General features: G+C 41.3%; 1 protein-coding gene across 33 annotated transcripts in view; it reads left to right on the plus strand.

Moving 5' to 3' along the window:
- The window catches only part of MAP2 (microtubule associated protein 2), a 231,797-nt gene that overhangs the window by 41,927 nt on the left and 168,182 nt on the right, over nucleotides 1-21,688 (plus strand). For all 33 annotated transcript variants that reach the window (XM_030277938.4, XM_030277937.4, XM_072931648.1 and 30 more), the window contains exon 2: nucleotides 6,136-6,194. The gene's annotated coding sequence lies outside the window, so the exon portion shown is untranslated. The remainder of the gene's footprint in view (nucleotides 1-6,135; nucleotides 6,195-21,688) is intronic.

The following is a 21,688-nucleotide window of genomic DNA, read 5'->3' on the forward strand; positions in this document are numbered from 1 at the left end:
GGGTCTTCTTACTTTATTCAGAATTCATATATCACCCTATTTGAGTAATAAAAGCCTAGATTACCACAAATTGAATTTATTTGTTATCTAATTAAAATAAGGTTCCTCAAAGTAATCCTTCATGTGACTATGTATGAGACGTAGAAGCTCCAGAAGAACTCTCATTGATTTCTGATATGAATGCCTTAAATTGAACTTGATTTTTGGAAGTGAGTGTTGCTCTTCCCTGTATTATCGAAACTTTGCATTTTATTCTTGGATTTGCTGTTTGTTGAAAGGAAGCTGCCTATGATGGTATTGAAAGAGGGTTTTTTAAACTATTAAACCTTAATTAGTGCTGCTCCTAGACTTTTCAAGGTTGTGTAGCTGCCATGAACCTGTTTTATGAGAACTCTTAGCATCTTCTGAGACTGATGGATGTCATCTGACTTGAGGTCTGTAAATGCTTCCAAAGATTTTATAGGGAACTTGCAACAAATAACTTAATTTATTTGTGCTTCAGTAACCCTTCTTTGCAGGGATAACTAATCCTTTGCTGTATGGTACTAGAATTGGGAAGGTGAAGATTATAGGCTAGGGTGTGTTTGGACATTAAAATAGTAGGAACCTGTAAAGGAGAAGGAAGACTGTTCATTTAGTACTTCCTCTTGAAAAGTTGTGATTGGCAGGGCTGAGTGTGGTGATGTGGTTGGAAAGTGGTGGTCAGTGGTGAAGCTGCAATTAACTTTGTGGGCTCAGGAGCACATGTGAGAGTAACAGAAGAAATGCTTGAGGATTTTTTTAAAGAAACATGTAGATTCTCAGCAAAAGAAAGCAAAGATACTCCTCAAGCATATTTTCATCATCACTGTAGAGAAAAGAACTCGCTTTGTGATTTCCTGACACAAGTGTCCAGGATGGATCCTTAACTCCTGTGAACTGGTGGCATTTCCTGAAATTTTGGTAGAGCTGTGCTGATCTGCGCTAGCTAGGAGTCAGGCCTTTGAGTATGAAGTCCGATGGAAGCAGAAAAAAAGTTTCAGACAATTCTTTTCCTCACAGAAAACATCTGACCATGTTAACTCTTACAGTGTTGATGCCAATAAATAAAAAAAATTTAAGAGCAGATAATAAAAGAATATAGATTAAAGTTACTTGCAACTGGGTAAACTGAATAAACTCCTGAAAATCAGAACTGCTATGAGGAAGACATTGCCTGTGAATGAGAATGGGAAACAATTAGAAATTTGCAGGTTCATACTAACAGAAGAACCTTGTCATGAGGATAAAGGAATTACTTGAATAGGAGGAACGGTAACAACACTGATCTCTCTTGAAAGTCAGGGTTTTTTGTTAGTTACATGTTTTCTTGCAGTGTTTTGAGTTGCACCCTTGAAAATGTGTTCAAACATTAAAAAAATGGATAACAGGATCATCTAGAAAACCAAACAGAAGTGCTGAGGGTCGTTCACTGCAGAAATACTGACAGTGCTCAGTGTACTTTTTGTGTGAATTTCTGTCCCTGAAACTGGTAGATTAAAGTTGGAAGGGTATGTCCTCCTGGAAATCTAGGCTCTTGGCTTCCATTAAAAGTCTTGAATGTGTATCCTCTCCCTCTTTGCACAGCAGGGAATGTGCCCACAGATCTGTTATGTTACTGCCACTTCAGTTCTGAGCCACAGAACTGGGTAAACAATCTCAAATATTCTGGGGGTTTTAGAACTCATTAAACTTTCCATTTCACTGGAAGTGGTAAGAGACTCTATCAAAAAGTACCATAGCAGATGAGGAATGGTATTAGTTAATTGATAAATGGTAATTGGTCAGTTAGAGATAAAGTGAGCATTGAAATTTGTCTGTTTCGGGAAATGGAAGATTATTCCATTCTTTCTTCACACAGACTGCAGTAGGCAGGCTGCTGAACCAGTAGGCTTCAAATGTGAGCTACAGTCCAAAATGTTGTTTAGCTGAGTGTACCTTCAGGACTAAGGCCTTCCGAGTGCAGCCACAGACAGCTCCTGCAGCTCAGCTTCATTGCCTGCAGGCAGGTGAGCAACCAAAATCTTGGGCTGTCCATTATCTTCAGTGAACAGATCAAAGAATGGTAAATGCACGAGGCTAGAAGAAATTTTAAGAAATGTAATGCAGATCTTGGTGGTGGCAGCAGGTTCCCTGGGGTATCTCCATCCTCTTTACCTGGTTCTTTTTGAATGCCCAGTGAAGACAACTGACAGATTCAGAGGGTTCCTAATTTAGTTGGATTAGCCTAAATCGCCTTTGCAAGTCTTTCAGACATGTTGAACAACTGCTAGCTTTATACATGGTAGGATTATCTCCTGGGCTTGGGCATGTCTGTGTGTCAGACAACACTTAACAGCATGAGGTTGATGGCTCAGACAGAAGAGCTCTGGAGAACCTGTTAGGAGCCACCTCTTCAGTGGAAGCTGAATATTCAATTGTTCACCTTGCTATTTCTGTGGGGTGTGACTTGTCTCCACCTAAGAGCCAGCACAGCAGAGAGGAATGTGGGCTTGCAGTGCCTGAGCAGTGTTGTGTACCTGGGCTCAGCCTCTTGGGTCTCAGATGAGATGGTGGGCGAAGCTGTATGTGCAAACATTTCCTTTTTGCTGCTCCTGCAGCAGCACTGCTGCAGCACTTTGGATCAGTGAGCTCCATGTCATTGATTTTGGGTGATTATCAATGTGATGAAATACTTGTAAAACTCTCTCAGATTAGTGGTTTTTTTTCTGGCTGCTCACACAAAGTATTGCAAGGAAGTGAGCCTCAGAGTCACTAGCCCTAAGCCCCTGAGCACACATTCAACCAGCTGCTCCCCCAAAGAATACAGGATATATGTGCTGCCTTTTTCTAGTAAATATGTGATATTGTAACAGAAAGCTGGGTCAGACCAGGTTTTTTTTGGTTGGTTCTTTACAGAAGTAGATTTGCTGATTTGGGCCATCTGTCTTCCAGATATTTATAACTCATTCACAGTTTGTTTTGGGAGCCTGAGTTAGGCTGACAGGTCTCCAATTCCTTGTGTGGTTACCATCCACTTTCCTTTTTATGGTGGTTGGTGGTTCTGCACTTGCTTTTAGGCAGTGCTTTAGGTCTTCCCTTATTTCCTGTGAGTTCATGGTGTCAGTGGTTTCATCTATTAGTGTGTGGTTGGTTTCAGACTGTTGGTTGGGGATTTTTTAATCATAAAAAAATATAAGTATGATTTAATCTGCTTAAGTTGACTTTCCTGCATGAATCCCTTCTTTAAACATATTTCTCTGGTCAGCACTGCAGTCAGTTGGTGTTCCACCTTTATTTTACCCTAAAATGGGTTTTCTCTGTGTTTTTATTCCACCTCTAGCACTTTTTTGGCCTCCTATGAAGCCTTACTGACCTGTGTGCAGTTTTTTAAAATCTGTCCTTTTTCTTTGAGATTCACCGCCCTTAATCTGCTCTACTCATTCCTTCCTTATATTTGAATAGTTGATGTTATCATTTCGTCATCACCATTACCCAATCCATCTTCCACCTTCAGATTTCCAAACAGTTTCTCCCTTTTAGCTAAACCAGCTCCATCTTCTGAAGTGAACTGTCCCCAGGGTGTTGGAAGATGTATCCAGTTATGCCAGTGAATTTTTTAGATAAGCTCAGCTATCATTGTAGTATGTGCCCATCTCTTGGCGCAGGTGTATACTGAAAGATGGAAAACACTGGACTACTTTATTTTCCTTTCTTACTGAAAAGCAGTTAGTGAAAGATTTTGGTAACCAGAACTGTCAGCGTGTCTCCTTGCAGGAACACCAACTTCACACAAAAGCTGACAGCATTAGCAAATGCCACTGTAGTTACAGGAAAGGGGTAGATGGTTTTGTTCAATGTAGACTTTTTAAAGACAGCTCCTGATTTTATCATCCAGCAAGTATTCAGAAATCAAAATGCCAAGATGTCACAGTGCTAATCTTGTTTTCTCTGAGTCAAGCAGTTGGCATGGCATTTTATTAGTAGTCTTTTCCAGAATATGTCCCCTGTTCACCACAGGCTGCATGAGTCAGGGCTGTGATTTGGAAAATCTTGATGTTTTTAAAGCGGAGTTAGTGTAACCGTAGCAAGAGTGTAAATAGGTGTATGATTGGTGTTTCATGGCCATTTTAGCAACAAGTCTGTTGTGACCACAGATAGTATGGTGAGTCTGGAGTCTCTAAGGAGTAAATAATTGTGGACCAAGCTGTAAAATACTGGAAATTCTGATTGCTGGAGGTGCCAGGGTTGTGTGCTTGTCCATCATTTGCTCAGCAGAAGCTTGATCATTCCTCCTCATTCCTTGGTTTGGGTATGACCTGGGGAGTTCCTCAGAGATCGGAAGCTGCTGAATGGGGTTTTGCTCAAGAGAGGAGTATTATGCATGAGTTGTTACATGGTTGTGTTTTGCTGACCATTGCTAGCAGTGTCTGGATGAGTGGCATCTTCCTAAAGAATGCTCAATCTTTGGTGCATGGCTCTGCACCTGGGGGTGGTACTTCAGATAAATGTCATTTAGTGAGTCTAACCTACTTACAGCTGATTTTCTTCTCAATACACATGGAATTAACCAAAGATTATAAGATCCATGCCTGGCCAGTATATTGTAAGAACTGGCTTTTCATTTGCTGGTGTTGAGAGGAAAGAAGAAATAGTTGAGCTTGACTTCCCTTCTTCTCTCTCCTGGTTACACCTCCATCTTCATCCTCAGTTATGACAGCAGTGTGCTGTAGAGACTTAAGTCTTTTTGTGCTTTTGGAAAGTTGCCCCATACTTAAAAGAGGGAAGGTGGAATGGGGTCATTGTTTTCTGCTCATGATTCAGCTGCTGCTTCCTGTCAACTTTGGCAAGACACTGAATTTGTCTTTCTCTACCTTTCTGTGAAAGTAAATATTTTTCTTCTCTAGCTTTGGTAAAGTCATAGATGAAACTCCTATTGCTTTCAGTGACAACCCCGATGCTTATGGGTACAGGGGGACATAGCAAAGTTCACTAAAAGTACAAGGTGCTTTTATTCCTGCTGACAATTATCTTCTACTTATCTTTCCCCTGTGAAGCAATGAGTATCTTATACAGCTTTGTCCAGCTGTGAGTTTTGTTACCAACATTTTGGCAGAAGTTAGTTCTGCAGGTAGGGTTCACGCTGATTGAAGATGATAGGCTGGAAAATGATCCATTTGTTGGTTGTGACATGAAGCTGGGTAGGGAAGTCTGTGCTTCTTCCTTCTTGGGCAATTCAATGCTATTTGTAAATGCCAACAATTTGCAGTTTATGGGTGCTTCTCCCTTGCTTAGTCATTCCCGGGATTTGCAAAGCAGTAATTAGTCCTTGTTTATGCCATTGTGATGATATTATACCCGTTGTAAAATATGTTTAGTAACTCCAGCACTAGGCAGTTAAGGAGGTGCCCAGGCTCCTGCAGTAGAACAGCTGTAGTGCCAGAGAATTCTCTGTGACTGCTCCACAGCACTTCCCTGTTGCACATTTTCTCTGGTACATGATACCACATTGCCTGATACTGAATTAATAGGTCCCATCAGTCTGGTCTGCAGCTTGTGAGCACATCATGTGCTACTGTGCAGTGTAACTGTGGGATTCCTGTCGACAAGGGAGCTTTTGGGAAATTAGGTCATATTATCTGCATTGTTTGTTTGCTGACTTCTTGTACTTAGGGCTGTTGCTGTCAGCATATTTTCTAATTTTTGGCAAATCATTCCCAATGAATCCAGATACATGAAAGATCTTCTGCCTTCAGATCATCTTTCTGTGAAGAAGGAAGGGATTTAGTTGTTTCTATGAAACTGTGATCCTAATAGACACCATAGTGTAGCCTGTGCTTCAGAGGAATCAGCTTTTCCATGGATATTCACTTTTTACAAAAACAGGCATTCTGAAGTTCTGGGCTCTTCAGTAAGACATAATCTGATGCAAATCAAGGGATGTAAGCTATAATGGCAAGAAAGGTTCTCGTCACTGAAAAAGAGCATTTGGTGGAACTTTGCATGTTAATAAAAGCAGAGAAGGAAGGCATTTTCTTATTAACATATTGCAATTAATGAGTCTTTAATTCATGTAACAAAAATAAAGCTTTTCCCTTTAACAGCTGCCACTAACTGAGAGCTTTTGTTTTGTTACAGATTGTCGACGCCTGAAATAAAATAGTCTGTGACGGACAAGGTGACAACAACACTGCAAGGTGGGTTTTCTGTTTTTCTTGGTGTACCATCAGTCATTCCAGGGCTCTGGAAATGCTGCATCTTGATTTTACTGGGATGGATTGCCTAATGAATCTGTGGGGCTTGTTCAAACAAACCCAAATAGTTTGATAGGACTCCTCCTATGCCTGCATGTACATGAATTATGTATTGTAATGGTGTTTTAAACAAAGAAAATACATGCATTTTCTGTGCTGCATGGTGAAGGTATTTATGGCACAGAGGTGGAAACAAGTGAAAATAAAAACATAGAGGTTTTTGCCAATTTTTTAATGTAGACATCTTTTCTGTAGGAAATGTTCTCTTGTCATTGTGAGTTGAGCTGCTGCTGCTGAGTACAAGGACTGCAAGTTGAATCTGTGACTTGGCATTTTTTTCTTTTCACACTTCAAATTTAGAGTTCACAGTTAGCAAAAGAAGTTCCCTGCAACATGTGCTGATCACTTGTGTGTTAGTCACCACATGCTCACCTTGTCTGAGGATTCGTTGCTCTGTTTCGTTGAAATGTTTTGTTTGAGGTTGTGTATAGGATGTGCACATTTGCAACACAGCCCAGATGAGAAAAGATGCTGATCCCAGGATTTCCCACTTGCACCCTTGGTATTACCTGTTCAGAGGGGAGTTGTGTAATGGGTGTAGACAGCTTTTAGTTATTTGAATAACTCAAGTGAAAAACAGCACAAGGAGAGTTGGTAAATACCATTTTCACTTTACTTTTTCCATTGGTTATTGAAAGAAGCATTACTTAGTCATTCTTCTTCCAAGAAAAGTAAAGTTTTGAAGCACCAGGTTTATCTGGTGACACTGCACAGTCATGATGAAGTTGGATTTTGTTCTTGGGTTTGGTTTTTATCTTTTCTGTACTTGACTCTTATCTGCTTTATAGGGTGGAGAATGGAATAAAAACTGGGACATGTGTTGCCTGTATCTGTGTGCTGGGGGTGGTTTCTGGTGACAACGTTGCTGCTCTTCCTGCAGCCTCACATCTCTCTCTTGGAGGTCATATTTTTTTCCTTTGTGTGAAGGCGTGGGTCTTTCTGCAGGACGTGTCCACAGCCAGAGAGTGAGCAGCAGTGTTTCAGTGCAGAGCAGCAATCTCTCTGCTGGGTATTTCAGAGTGTGTTTCTTGTCACCAGCTCTGAAATACTTTATTGTAGCTGTGACAGGCTGCAGTGCAGATGTACCACTTGAATTTCTCAAGATGTTTTAAAAAATTGTCGCAGTCTAGTAAACCTCCTCTCTTGCAGTGGGAGAATCAGGGGAGATATGAGAATTTATCAGCAAGGCTCCTGTTGTCATTGTTCTTGAGTGGAAACTGCCAGGGGCCCTGCTCATGGCATTAATCCTTATCCAGTGAGAAGAGGTCTTACTCTCTTCTGTTTCACTGAGTACATGAGTTTTTTTTTTTTTTATCTGCTCCTTGTCAGCCTCTGCATGTCATTGAACTTGAATCATTAGGCAAAAAGTGAAATGGGTCAGGAAGACCAAAGCTTTCAAAGCTGTAATAAGGCCAAATCCAAAAACTTAAATAAGAAGGAGTGATCAAGGATCTGAGCTAAAACTGTAGACAGAGCTGTTTGGTGGTTACTCTTTGAAAGAGCAACAGGGAAGTTGAGGAGAACTCGGTCTGCATTGTGCTGGTCTGTGCTTCAGTAGTCTTTGTGGCAGGGTTTGAATGTGTTGTCTGTTCTTACTGAAGATTTATCACAGTTGATGTCTGTAACCAGGAAAGTCAGAGCAGGCTGGTGAACTTCAGCTGAAAGAAGTAGGTAAACTCCTGTCTGCTCATAGAATTGAGCAGTAACCCAATTCTTCCAGTGCCTGGAATATTGGTACTTTCAGCTGCATTTGAGCTGCTCACAGTTTATCAATAGAAGCTGTGTTCTTGCATAAATGGAGCGCAAAAGACCTTCTTGTAATTAAATAATCAGTTGTTTAAATCTAATTTTATTAAGCTGAACGCACAGTACAGACTAGAGGAGCAGTCCTGCACCAAGGCTGTTTAAACACATCAAACTTCTTCAGTTTTATTAGGTTTTGTTCTTATCTTTCTGTCTTCATGTGAATCTAGGGCACACCACAGAGATCATGCTCAGTTCTCTTTTTTTTTTTTTTTTTTTTTTTTTTTTTTTGTCTTGCTCGTCTTCCTTATAACCCTCTCTTAGGCATGTACACAACCCATATAATGGCACAGAGAAGCTCTTCACCTCTTTATTGGTCTCAGTCTGTTGCATCACTTTCTGAACTGCCCCAAAGCACCTTCCTTGCTCATCAGAGAACAGTGTATCCTGCACAGAGGAATGAAAGCAAGACTGTTTGTCTCAGGCTTGTCTCTGCAAGCTCAGGCATGTGTTGAACATAAATATTACCTAGTTTTTCATGCTTGAAGGGCAGTAAAACCCCAATCCTCAAAAGAAAATATTAAATGTAAGCAGAACTGTTGCATTTGACTGAGAACCTGGAAAAAAAAAGGCAACAAAAAGATGGTTTTATTTTTTATCAGAATATTTCGCAGGAACAACCTAAATGTAATGGTACCAAAGCTTGTATTATTCATGGTGAATTTCTCTGTGGTATGAACAAAAAACAGAAGAGAATTTTATTGGAAGTCTGAAGACCTGCATTGCCTATCGTAACATTAGGCCCTTGTATGCCATTACTGCTTGCAAGCAGTGTGTTTACCCTGCTCACCTCCTGCAGAGACTGTAGATGGAAGGTCATGTGGGATTGAGCCATTTTCTGAAGAACCTCTCTTTCCATTGACTCTAGAAGACACATATAGACTATGCAGAATGAAAGAAATGAGTGAGCTGGTGTTCTTAGAAGCCCTATAAACACACAGAGCTAGCTGAACACTTGCCTTTGTGTTGTTTTTAAAATATACAAAAACTGGGATCGCCACTTACACTGTGGAGTCTTTAATACTTCTGCCTTTTAATTGCTGCTGTTCTGGGCTGTTTCTCTTGTACAAGTGATCTGCTGTAGACCAGCAAATAAAAAATTGTAATAAGGCACCTGATCTCTTGGAGAAATCTAAATTTCATCCTACCAGGGTATACTGGTTCTCTAGTTCCCAGTGTAAGATTATGCACCTCAAGTTGTTTTGCTGAGCTGCTCATCTGTACACACCATTACCATTCTCTCCTGCTAGGAACAGAAAGTGTAAAGGGATTCAGCAGTTCAAATTGCTCCCACAGCAGAGGTTCCTGAGGAAGGCAGTACCATGTGTGGCCCAGAGGAGTGAGAACAGTCCATGTGGTCAAACAGCACGATGTTGTCCTTGGGCCCTACTTCTTTCTCTCTGATAGGATTTCTGTATGATATTCTCCTTGTGCTAAAATTAAAAATAAAATGGAAAGAGAAAGCCAGACCTTCCTGTTGAAGGCATTTACATTACATCTGACATCCTTTGGAGAGAATCTCTTTGAGAGAGACTCATGTGAGGCAGAAGCTATTTAGACTAAGCCTTCACTATTTACGTTGAAGTTGTAAGCAACTTGATCTTGTCCCAAAAATACTTGCCAGCATTCCAATTTATTGGAAGTGCTCCTTGCCTTCTTGTTCCAAGTTCTCCTCTTGTAAGAAGGAGCCCTGCAGTGGGGTGTGGGGCAGAGGGAGAGAGAGTTTCTCCACGTAGAGTTCTCCTGTGGAGTTTGCCCCCAGCAGCACTTTGCTGGGATGTGCAGCACCGCGCTGTCTTGCACTCTCAGTGGGCAATCCTGCTGGCCCAGGGCAGTGGGAGGGCGGTGGCCCAGCCACTCTGCTGCTGAGTCAGAAAAACACATGGCCTAGTCTGCATCCAGCAGTTCAGGAGGGAAGCCATCAACCAGCCCCAGCCTGTGGCCTTGCAGAACTGTGTGATGCTCCCTGTGTTTGGAGGTAGAAAAGCAGGAAAGACGTTCGTGTGATGTTGTCTTCCCAGAAGTTTGTGGGTAGGATGGGGACGAGGGGAAGAAAAAAAGCGGGAGGTGCTGAATGAAGGTGGTGGCTGTAGAATTTTTGCAGACAAACCAGTTGGCACCCCCATATGACTCTGAACCAGGTGTCCTTGTGGTATGAAGTCTGTCAGACCAGATTTCTCATTGGCGTGGCTCTACTGAACTCATCACAAGTCTGTTGTTATTGCACAGCAGCAGAACTTCTTTGTTGGTTTAGTTCTTTCAGGTGCATTTGGGTTACATGTCCAAAGTCCACTTGCAGAAATAATCCAAAGCCTGAGAATTAGGAATGTACAGAAATAGGTGTTAAGGGTCACTTTGTTTTTCATTCTCTGAGATTACGTATGGCATATAAAGATGCATTTTTCTGAGGACTGCCAAATGCTTGGGTTACCACTCTACCAAACACCAGATGTAAAACCAGAAGCTAGCAAACTATTTATTGAGGGAGTATCTGAGGAAGCAGTTCTTATTGATGCCAGTAGCTCCTGAGTGCTAATTTAGTTAACCAAGTAAATGTTTGTGGGTTGTTTTTTAATGGCTAATTCCATTGCCAGCAGTGTCTTCAGGAAAAAAAAAATTGAAGGAGCAGGTGGCGCACAACTTCTCTTTTAAAAGGAAACAGCATATTGTAGAACTGCAAGCATCTGCTTTTACTTAGTGCTTAGTCTTCTGTCACTCTGAGATGCCATTAATTTATGTGGAATAAATTGCTATACCAGCTAGTAGGCCCTTACAATACTTCTTAACCTTATTTTGTTCAGTGGGGTAAAACCACATTCCTTACTGCTTCCTGTATATCATACCAAGAGGTTGGAAGGCAATAGGATAAACAATTTTGATTAGATCCTTCTCCAGAACAGAAAGTAGGAGTTTTAGTTTTCACTTCAGTGGGAGTAGGAGCCAGACTTTTTTGTGATGTGCAGCAATGACATCTTCTGAGACAGTCTTGAAGAAATGTTATGCCCTTTAATACTAACCTGAAAGGTTTAAATTAAGCAAGAGACAAGTCTCTTTGGAGATAGAAAACATCTTCTATGAAATTATTTTACACAGCAGGAAAAATACGTAGATTTGCAGATGACTGGTGAAGATCTGGATGAAAGTTTCTATTCCTGAAAGGTTTTTTGATGTGTGTTTTTTCTCCCTGCCCCCCAGGTATAGAAGAAACTGTTTTTATCTGCAAGATTTGCTTCATTTACAACCTTTGAAAATAGTGGCTGTAATGCCTTTACATTTTCAGTGTCTTTTATTATTGGTGGGGAGAGAGCATTTCAGTGTGTGTAGCACTCAGAGGTAGAAGCTGTTCTGTTGCTTAGAGCCTGAGCTCATATCCTGTTAGTAGATTTTTATCTCCATTTCTTATGTCTTCACGGGTTTCTGGACACATTACTGCTTAACAATTGATACGTCAAAAGTCTTTCTTCCAAAAAAGTCACTAGTTTTCTTTTTTTTCTACTGGTACCAGTAATAATAGAGCCAGGGTTAAAGCTATTCAATCTGATAGGGCTGTATGAAGTGTCTCACTGGAGCTCTGCCTAAAGGCATTGTCAGATTTTCTGGTGTGGCCAGGTCTGTAAGATAAAAGGGTTGACATCCTGAGGAAAAAGAGATTACAGTCATAGGAAGAATCAGTTATGTTTCTTCCAGTTCTTAAATGCTTCAGGCATAAACATGCCTCATCATCTAAAGGTAATACAGTTTTTGCTTTTGTGTTGCTTCTCACCTTGGAAGCCTATGGTATTTCTGGGAAGCCATTCACCAAATTCTTGATTTTCACGCTTTGAAAGGTGGACTGTAGAATTCATTTCATTTGTCTGAGCTATCAATACAGGAGTTACTGACTTTAAAACATTTTGCTTGGTTTTGCTTGGAACTGATTTTCCTTTTTGTTATTATGATACAGTGTTTATATATGTATAAATGTAAAAAAAAAAATATAAGTAATATAATATATAATATCCAGTTGTTTTGTTCTATGAATCAAACATAACACTTTTAAGAATGTCCAAATCATACATCCTGTATTACATCTCTGGTTATTTTTGTGTAACTGAAATAACTTTGTCAAATTTATAATTCCTAGGCTGTTAAGACTAGTGTCTCAAATCCTGATAAAATCAAGTCAACTCTACAGTTCTAGGGGATGGGTTAATGTTTTGATTCTCATTAAGAAAGAGAAAAGTACATTTTTAGAAGTCCATATATCTGTTGTCCATATTTACTCACTGCTGGCACACGAGGCTGCTTGTGCTTTGCTGTGTTTCTCTATCACCTAGGTTTGTTATCCAAATGCTGTAAAACATGGTGCTTTACATTGCCAGACATTGATATAAATAAATGATATAAATGATATAAACTTTTTTTTTATTGTTGTGATTGCTTTGAGCCGAGCTTCCTAAAATCCATCATCTGAATATGAGTCGGTGGGAATGATGTGGCTGAAAACATGAAAACCTCAATCCTTAGTTTTTAAGTACATTCCTAGGAGAGATTTAGTTGTGGTATGGAACTGTAGGAAAGAGTTCAAATGATTCATATGCTTTTGGAAGAGCTGTCTCACTCAGAATGAGAATCTCAGAGATAGGGGAAATTCAGTGCTTCACAATGGTGCTGCATTTGAAATCCAGAGCTTTATAAGCCTCTAGTAATTATTTTTAACTTGAGGTACCTGGTGAACTAAATAATAATCCTTCTATAGAAAAGAAATATGTTTGATGGTGTTAGGAGCCAGGTGGATGATAAGGCTCTGTGTAGTTGAATGTTTACATCTGAGAAAGGCTTTTTGACCTGGTTTGGAAAAACACCACTCTGGGAATAGTACCTGCACAAAAATTCTTGCTATGGAGGTGAGGTGGGAGGTAAAAGTGCAGGAGTCACAAAGGAGTTTAAACTCATCCAAAACTGTGGGTAGAGGGAAGCCCCTGTTCTCCAGCAGTGTACAGTTCTGTGTCTTTGCTCACCTTGTGATGAGGAGGCCAAGTTTAGAAGTCAGAAAAATGCCATGTTATTCTTTTGTGCAGGTATTTTGTTCTGTAGCTGGGACAGTGAGGAAGGAGCATTCTTGGAGATCCAGTCCTGAAGTACAAAGTGTCTCCACTAGGAGACTCGGTTAGTGTTTCCAGATTGCATCTAAGGAAATGAGGAACATTAAGATATTAATGTTATTAATTAATGCTGGCAATAAGTAGGCAAGTCTGTGACCCAGCTGGGATCAGATTCCAAGCTCCTGAGCCTCATGCAGTGCTTTTTTGTTTCTTCTACCAAAGTGGCTCTTTTTGTTGTACATCTTAATTAGCAGCTTACCCTGGTCTAACTGAGAAATAGCTTCATAGTGCAAACAATAACAGTATGGGCAGACGTGTATAAAATTGTAGTATTTTGTTTCTAATTAGAGCAGGAGTGCATGCCTCTGAGACGCTTTGAAATGTACTCAGAAGGAGAACATGTGGACTCCAACTCATCAAGTAGGGAACTACTGCTTTGGATGAAAAGCTGGTGCTTTTTTCAGCCAAATTTGAAGGCAAGTTTCATATGTGGGCCATGGGAGCTGGGATAGAAAGCTTGGACTTTTAAATGCAATTCAGACTGATTCTGCCAGTGTTTTGTATTGACAATTATGCATTTTCATAATCAGAGCTGAAGCTCAGGATTGCTGTGCTGAAGCTCTTCATGTCAGAATGCTATTGTGCATGTTGTATTTGTGCTAGAAGCCTTGAAGCAACAGGGGCAGATGCTTTTTTATCTCTGAAATTGCTTATGTTTATTGATTTCTATAGACTTGCACCCACATGCAGTTTACAGCCAGCAAAACCAGGCTCCCAAGTCTCAGAAATACACCATGAAGATACTGAACAACATCTGTAGCATAGCAACAGCAAAGCCTTTATGCCTTTCTCATTTATGACTGGTCTTGGACCCTGACAGTAATAGTGAGTGTGTGATGGAGCGTTTGCTGTCTTTTTGGTCAGGCTGGTCAAATTGTTTGGGAGTGTAGTGCTAGGTTTAAAATAGCCAGATATGGTGCAAGGACTCAGCTTTGAGGAACCTCATCTTTGGTTCAGTGCTAATGATTGGGAAGACATTGCACACAGCATGACTCCATGACTTCTGCTTGCTTTTCATGGCATTAACCTATCCTGTGTCAAGTCTGGCCTTCTTGATTTGGTTAGAAACGATGCCAACAGGGTCTGGCATGTTTCCTCCTGTGCAGCGCTGTTGCATGCTGTGTGGGCAGCAGAAGGCCCAGGCTGCCATCCCATGGCAGGCCCTTTCTGGGAATGAAAAAAAGTGTCTTTTGTGCAGGGCAGAGAAAGAGGTGCTGGAACTGGGAGAATAGCTGGGGGCTGTGGGCAGGCAATTAGGTGTTCCTTGGGATCAGCATTGAGACCTGAGATCAGTGTGGCACCTGCTTTTTGCCTGCTGTCAGGTACCTCAGAGTCTTATGCAAATAAACCATTTAAGAAAATGAATTGCTCAAGTCAAACCATTCTGGAAATAATATCACAGATTCTGTATCAGCCAACCAGACACCTGAAAGATGTCCTGTATTTTACACAAATGTAGCAAGTGTGTTTTCTTGAGTATCTTTTGTGGGTTTTATGTTATTTACCTTTACTTTCTTCAAGGGCAGAGTGGAAAGTAGCATGTCATAACTATGTCCTGTAGTTATACAACCAAAAGAAATAGGAAAAAGCCTCTGCGTGTTTTCTGCATCTTGGGATTTATTAGGTATCCATGTGCTCACAGAAGAAGATGGAAAATTGTTTTCAGTTTTCGTCTGTTACCATGAGAAATGGAATGAGCAAGTCTCCCAAAAGTCTGTAGTGCAAAAACTTGGCTTTTTTTTTCTGCTCATCATGGGCAATTCCCTCTCTTTGTTTGAAATGGTTCTCTGGTGTCTCAATGAGTAGACAAAAGTGATTCTGTTTTCCTAAGTGCAGTACCAGGGAGAGCACCTTGCATGCAAAGGGTTTTTCAGAACAAAATATAGAGCTGAATTTGAAGTGTTTGGTCTGTTCCTACACAAGTGCTAATCATTAACTAAGAATAGAATAATTTGCAGTTCAGAGAAATGCTGTAATCTATTCATGCCTGTGGGAAAATATTGCCTTCACTGTGTTCTTTGGGGCAACTGCAATCATCTGAAGGAAGAGAGGTTAGGAAAGTGTGTTCTGCTGCATGTCAGCTGAAGCAGCTCTTTGTTTTCTTGGCTACTCCACTGATGTACATTACAAAACCCTCCATTCAGGAAGATGGTAAAACCAAACATGTCAACAGAAGCAGCTTGCCGGTCATCCTTCCCAGTTTTGTGCTAGGACCTGATGGATGAACTCAAACTGCCCAAGTGCTTGGGTTATTCCTGGCTGGAAAAGCCAGAGAGCAGTCAAAAGAGAAACAGGAGATGCCCAGACACCACTCCAGGACCCGCAGAGTCAAACTGTTCTGTGTCATGTGGTTGCAATGAAGCCAGCAGGTGTAAAGATGGATGAGCCTTGCAGCCTGTTTGCTGAGGCCAGAAGGTTCATATTCTGCTGAGCCATGCCTGGAGAGGGTTCTGAGTTGGAGGAGACCTGTGGGTTTCATGGAGAATCTGCCATTTCGACCCCGCAGGCTACCTGGACAAGTAGCGTGGCCGGTAATTTCTTTTGAAGTAGGGTCAAAGTCTGATATTTTTTAGCTGGAAGTCAGGAGCTGTGAGCTTCCTCTGTGAGTCCTTGTGGTTGTGGAAAGACCTGACTGGCACAAGGGGGCTGTTTTCTTGTGTACGGAACCATTTCCTGCATTTCTCGTTGAGAAGATGAGTTTTGAAGATGCAGGCACTCCTCTTTGGGAGCAGTAGAGGATGAATCATGGATGCTGGCCACTGATACAGTTGATGCAGTCTTTTTGAAACTGTAATCTCTTTGGGCAGCTATGGAATGAAAGGTTGCCTGGTCTCCTCAAGGTTACAGAGTATGTTTGCAAGAGGAGCAATCTGCACCTTGTCTTTAGAATTAGTGTCAATGCAAAAGAGAGTAGGCAAGCCTTAAACAAGTTTATTGTGGTTGAGAATCATGTGTCTGGGCACAGCAACTGTGATTTGTGGTTTCAGGGCATTTTTAAAGTGCATGACTCTTGCTCTTGCAAGGAGGGGGGGAATAGAAGGATATTTAGATCAAGTGGGACTGAGACTTGGACCAGAAGTTTAAAAAAAAAGCAGTGGGGTATTTTTCTGTATTAAACACCAGTTTAGGGTCTTTGAGCAGGAAAGGCTAAGATTAAATTGACAGGTCTGGAAATATTGCTGGCCTGTCCCCAAATCCTGTGGTTTCCCTCTTGCACAGAGCCCTTTGTAGCCATAGCAGGGGGTGGCATTTTGCAGAACCTTCTATCAGTGGGCAGCATGACCCAGCCCTGCAGCCAGGTCAGTGCAGGCTGAACCCTTGCTGTGAAGTTATGGGGGTACTCAGTGCATTCTTCTCACTCAGTGCAGAGTAGACACTGCCCTGCCTCTACTAGGCTGTGTCTGCCTTCATCAGGAAGCAGTAATTGCTCTCTAATTAGCTATATGCAGCAGTTGGAAGTTGGAATTTAGGTATAAGCTCAGTCATGGCATGTGTGAAATCAGAAAGACACAGAGAAATGGGATGAAAATCTTGAGTTTTGTGTTTGCAGGTGCAGACATAATGGAGGGGGATGTAAGCCCACAGAGTATTTTTCATACCAACTTTCACAAGGGCAGCACATCTCAGAAGGCTGTTATCTACCCTATGAGCCTGAAATTACACCCCTTGAAGCAGGGGATAACAAAAATGATGCTGTATTAATGAAAGAGTTTGAGACCTGGTCTGGTCGCATTACTCTGGGTCTGTTTTCCAGGCAGATTGAACAAAATATTTTTGCTGTGAAATCCTAAGAAACAGCCTGTAAAATGTCAATGCTTGCATTTCTAGAAAGGCTATTTTCTTCAGCTCTGGTTGATTTCCTCTGCAGGTATGTTAAGTTCTGAAGGTTTATGTGAATTTGGTGTGTCTCAATACATATGCCAGTAGACTCTTTGCATGGGAGCTGTCACATTCATCACTTTGACTTAAAGCTGTCATTAATTCTCCTGTTTAAATCTTGCCCTCCTCTGGAGATGTTTTCTCATTTCCCCTTGATTAACAAGTATTGCTGCAGACCCTCTTCTCTACCAGTGTGCAGTGGACCAGGGTGTATTGGTGAATTGTTGGGCAGTGGGCACTGCTCTTGCCCCCATACACATCCTGTGTTTCAGAAACACACAGCCTGTGTGTTTTATGGGACATTGTATCTCTCCACAGAGCCCCTCTGATTCAGTGTCTCCTCTTGGTCTTGTGTAATGTGGTTGTGCTAGGTCATGCTTTTAAACCACAGAATTTCTGAGCGCTGGTTGCAAATTGGAAAGGAAAGGCTGCTTGGATTATCAGCAGGAAAACAATAGAATACATGACCTTTCTTCTGCTCCTCAGGGCAAAGCAGAGATCCTTGTAGTGTTCTGCTTTGAAACAAATTGGTAAATAGCAGGGATGTTTCGATCTATAACAGGTTGGCTGCTGAGGTCTTTGTATGGTTCCTAGATGCTGAAGGAGATGGAGTGGAAAAGACATTTCATAGATACAAGAACTTGGAAAGAAAAGTCATGTAGAGATGCAGAAATAGCTTATTCAGGCAGGAATAACAAAACCTAGGAAAGTTAGGCCAAATGAAGTGGTGCAGATGAAAATGCTGCCTGAGCTCAGAGAACAGGCTGTGACTATTTACCATGATGAGGTTAGATGGGGATGGTGTGAGCTGCAGGGAATGCAGCAGCTAGGAAATAAAAATTACCAAAAGGTCAGTGCTCAGAGCCAGGTAAATGAGCCATGCCATAGGACAGGGCAGGGGCAGTGCCAGAGCTGCCTGGAGATGTGATTCCGTAGATGATGTTTTCTGGTGGTGTCCTTGTCAAGGAGAACAGGGCTGGCAGTGACTGGCTATGCCTTATGTGCTGGTTTGAATTCATGGGAATTGGGTAGGATGAACTTAGCACACTGTGGTCTGCACATAAATGATGCCCTGAGAGGCTGCCTAAAACAAAGTTAAAGGAATAAAGTAGGTATTTATTAAAAAGGCCTTCAAAGGATACACCTTAGGCATCACAAGAGTCTGGCCAAGGCTGCACCCAATATGGGTGATGGGTCACACTTTTTCACACTTTTATAGGTTTTGGTCCATTTAAATGTTGGGGTTAATTGTCCAATTACAGCTTCAGGTTATGAAGTCCCATCCTCCCAGTTTGCTCTACTCAGTTTGCTGTTATTGATACTTTCTGGGCCTGAAGTTGAAACGGTGTCCTTGGTTCTCAGACAGCCAAAGAATTGTTTTGTCTAACTAAACCATGAGGAGAACTTGCTAACACTTCATATGAAGTTCAGAGTTATAGACTAATGCAGTATAAAATCTGGAAATCTGGAAAATATGAGAGATAAAACTTAAGGCATCATAAAGAGTTAGTGAAAAACTTCAGGGTTCTGCCATGACCATCTTTTTTTACAGTTTTCATACTTTGCAGTACTCTGTAGCTGTGTGTGATACAGGAGGCTACTTGTCTCCCCAGGTAAGGGGGGGTCCAGCACACATGAGCCTTGTGGGGGTCTGGAGGAGCCCCTGACCTGCCTTGTGATAAGCAGGGTTTAAAATGGTTTTAAAGACTCTTCAGTGGAGAGCGACACTGTGTTCAGCCCCACATTGTCTAAGAACGTGTCTTTATGTAGTATGGACAGTGTTGGTTTCAGGTATTAAATGCTACAGGGGAATAAAGGGAGAGACAGTGTCTTAAACATCTTGAACTTCAGTTTGTCTTCTAGTAAACATAACTTCCAGATCCCCTTTTCTGTTTGCTGGCTCTTGGAAGATGGATTTCTGCAAACATGAGTATGAGCTGAGTATTTTTCCTGAGCTTTCGGTATCAATTTCATGACAAGTACTTGGGAAATACACAGTTCTTCATATTGTGGGATACTTCTTTGAGATGTTTTTCTTTTAAAATAACAAATGGAACAAATCTTTTAAAATAACAAATAGGAGCAATTGTTGCATGATTGTATTATGAAGGGTCTAAACTAGGCATAAAAATTATTTGAAAGCCAAACTTCTGAATTAGTGTAATTTTTGACTGTTAGATAATTCTGAGAGTGAGCACCAGGAGGTGACAATGCCTCCACATACTTCTGCATTCAGGCAGAGAGTCTGACCAACTCACCTACACTTTCTACACTGGGTGTTTTATGTGTTACATGTTTAAATTTGCAGTTTCATGTAATTTCTTCCCCAGACCAGTCCTTGCTTATGGTCTAGATTTTGGCTTTCACACCCATGTCTGCAGCCCAGCAAACTTCTGTAATTCAGCACTGCTGCAGGTCCCTCACTGTTGTGCTGGCTGCATAGAGCCGGACTCTGCTGCAGCATGGGATTTGCAGGGCAACAGTGGGAGTTTTAGGGGCAGAAGGTGCTAGTTAGTGTGTGTGCGTGTCGGGGTGGGGCAGAATATAGTCCTTAACAAGTACAGAAAAAAGGTGCTGGGGATATTACTGAGTTCCTAGAGAAGCTGGTGAATGGCCTTTCTAGGAATGAGAGTTTAGAGACACATAATGGGAAACAGTAGAACCAGCCTGAAAAATCAGCTCAGTGAGGTCAGGGAAGCTCAGCAAGTGAAAAGGAAAAAGTCCTAGGGTTTTTGTTCTTGGTTAGTGTGGTATCAGGATTGGTTCTAAGTTTGCTGTGCGTGTATATGTGTGTCTGTAACCGTGGCTGGCTTTGAACAAACACTGTGATGCAGAGCACAATGGGATATCTCTATGAATCTTGGTCCTGTGGCTGGCAGAAAGGGTGAGTGGGTTTCAGGCAGGCTGTGTTCCAAGCCCAGTTCTGCTATTGATTTCCTGAGTGACCTCAAGCTATGTAACAATGCATTTAGCATGCTGCAGAGCCATGCAGCAAGTCTGCTGTCCTTAGATGTGCATTAGATATGTTGCTGTTGGGAAAACTGGTTTCATAAAATAAAGCTTTCAGAGAAGAGTTGGCATAATTTGGCAGAAGCCTATGGTTTACTGCCTGCAGAGCACTGAGGAGTAAGTAGTAAAAGCTGCTTGAAGTCCTAGCCAGATTATACAGCCAAATTGTCATTATCATTGCACATCACAAAAGCTGTTTGGGAGGAGATTTAGCTGTTTTCATTCATGGCTTAGACCAACAACAACACCCTGCAATAGCAGCCACATTTGTGCAAGCATTTCCTCATTGTGTGGCAAAAGCACTCATTGGCAAGTTAGGAAATTTTAGTATTAAAAGGCTTTGCCTGTAGCTGTGGACCTGGTTAAGTAATATGCTATTAAGCTCAATTAGAGTGGTACAGTGAAAACAGATGTAATACTTCTGCAGGGAAAGAGCATGTAAAGACCTGAATGAATGAGGTGTTCTGAATAATGCCCCCTTATATGAGTACAACCATTGAAGTCAGGGGCTCTGCACCTCTGTTTCATGGTGTTTCTGTTTCTGTTTTATTGACTTCCTGTTTTGATGCCTTATGTTGACTGAAATGTTTTAATGTTTTTATTTTAAAACTCAGTAACTGAAACTTGCTAATGCCAATAAACTATGTGGACAAAGTATCTTCTGAAATCTTTTATGCTTTGCTGGTATGAACTGGAAAGAGAGAGCCTCTCTGTTGCCTTTCTTCCCAGCTATAGAATATTGCAAGTTAGGTTGTCCTGTGATAACATGCCTTTTGGAGTAAGTGTTGAACTATCCTGTCCCTGCATGATGCATGTAATACGTGGGAAAAAAGTTTCTGTCTAGTAACTGATGAGGACAATTTCCTGTGAGCCAGTTCTTGTGGTCTCTGGTCTCCAGCCAGATCTATTTTTACTGCCTTTTTTTTTTTTTTCTTTTTTTCCTTTTCCCCCCTGTCCTAATTTATTTTTTCTTAAGAAGAAAAAAGTGTTGCTATCATGATTCTTACATGTAGACAGGCTGCAGTTCCAAAAGGCAAAGCCCTGAAGGTAACATGTCTTCTGATCACCTTGAATTAAAGCATTTGAGCCACATCATAAAGTCAGCCTCAGTGCAGGAGAGCAGAAGAGAGTGAACATTTGCCTGTGCTGGTTATCACTGTTGAGCTAAATCCAGGTCCAAGTAATTTGTTATTACTGCAGCCAAAAGTGTTTTTCTCCTGACACTGCTACACTTAGGTTGATGTCACATAGGATCTAGGAGCACAGAAGTACTTGCCTGATAATTCACCTGACTAGTAAAAAAAGCTGAGGAGACTTAGACTTAAAGAGAGATGTACACAAGAGGAGTCTGGCATGTCCAGCCTGGTGTTAGTGGGGGAGATCTGAATATATGGAGAGAATGAGCAAATTAAATGGGATCCAAATAAAAGCTGAAGGGTAGAGATATGAGAGAGGAGTCATTTAGAACAGACATTTTCCACTAATGTGAATGGAAATCCTGGCTGCAGCTGTAGAAATGTTGTACTGCAGGTCATGTGTGTA

The sequence above is a fragment of the Taeniopygia guttata genome, chromosome 7 (genome assembly GCF_048771995.1).
Source record: "Taeniopygia guttata chromosome 7, bTaeGut7.mat, whole genome shotgun sequence".
Taxonomy (NCBI): Eukaryota; Metazoa; Chordata; class Aves; order Passeriformes; family Estrildidae; genus Taeniopygia; species Taeniopygia guttata.